The sequence below is a fragment of the Colobus angolensis genome, unplaced genomic scaffold, assembly GCF_000951035.1.
Source record: "Colobus angolensis palliatus isolate OR3802 unplaced genomic scaffold, Cang.pa_1.0 Scaffold202, whole genome shotgun sequence".
Classification (NCBI taxonomy): domain Eukaryota; kingdom Metazoa; phylum Chordata; class Mammalia; order Primates; family Cercopithecidae; genus Colobus; species Colobus angolensis.
This window is the reverse complement of record NW_012115178.1, coordinates 6,264,801-6,265,772: the sequence shown is the minus strand read 5'-3', so window position 1 is coordinate 6,265,772 and position 972 is coordinate 6,264,801.

Sequence of the window (972 nt, the reverse complement as noted above, 5' to 3'; positions counted from 1 at the left end):
TAATTAAAGGTCCCTTTTTTTTTTTTAAAGGTGCAAATAGCTTTGCATGCAATTTATGAATTTTTCTTTTCTTTTTTTTTCCTGATTCTGACCGCTGGTGTTCAGTAGGAAAGGGAATCAAAACTCCATAAAGCAAATTGACTTATCTGTAGATAACCAAAGTCTTTTCAGTGGTGTCTGTCCCTCTTGTGAAAGTACAGCTGCTTGTGGGAAAAGTAAGAGACCTAGAATACAGTGTACCTTTTTGGGGGCATACCTCTGTTACAGAAGCATGTGATTAATTTTGAAGGTAGAATTTCGGAACATCATATTTTAATAGGAAGCTTGAAAGATAAGTAGAGGAAAACATCAAGCAAAGCAAAATACACCATTTGCAGAGTTCAATCAGATATGACTCAGCATTTCTTCATTGTGCTCATCCCCAGCTCCTGAAGCACATAGTGCCTTGCACACAGTAGGGGCTGAGGGAAATATTTGTTAATGCATTAATTTTAGTTAAAACTAGATACCTCCTAATCTCTCAGTGGCTTGAACTGGGTCAAACAGCAGAGGAATGGGATAAAAAAGGAAAGGCACCAGGTAAAGGTAGAACAAGACCACTGCTTAATAAATATATTTGTTTTTGGGGTTATTATTTTGCTCAAAAGTCTATGAGATGACCAGCCCAGAATGTGGCAGTTAATTCCATTTACATTTTCAGTGTGGGATCCAGGTTTTCAAGTTTGTTATGTGATTTTATGCAAAACAATATGCAAATCCAGCGCATTCTAAAAATTCAGTCTGTTCTCCAGCCGCTCCCCTGGTCACAAACAACTAAGGTTGGCGCCGGTCTGTTTGGGATCTTTCGCGGAGGGGCAGAGCAGGCGAGGGTGACGGACCGGGGGGCGGGGGAAAGGGCGGTCTGGGAGGCGGTCCCGGGGCGGGGCCCGTGACGCGCTGACTCGGCCGGCTTAAGGGCCGGACCTCAGCGTC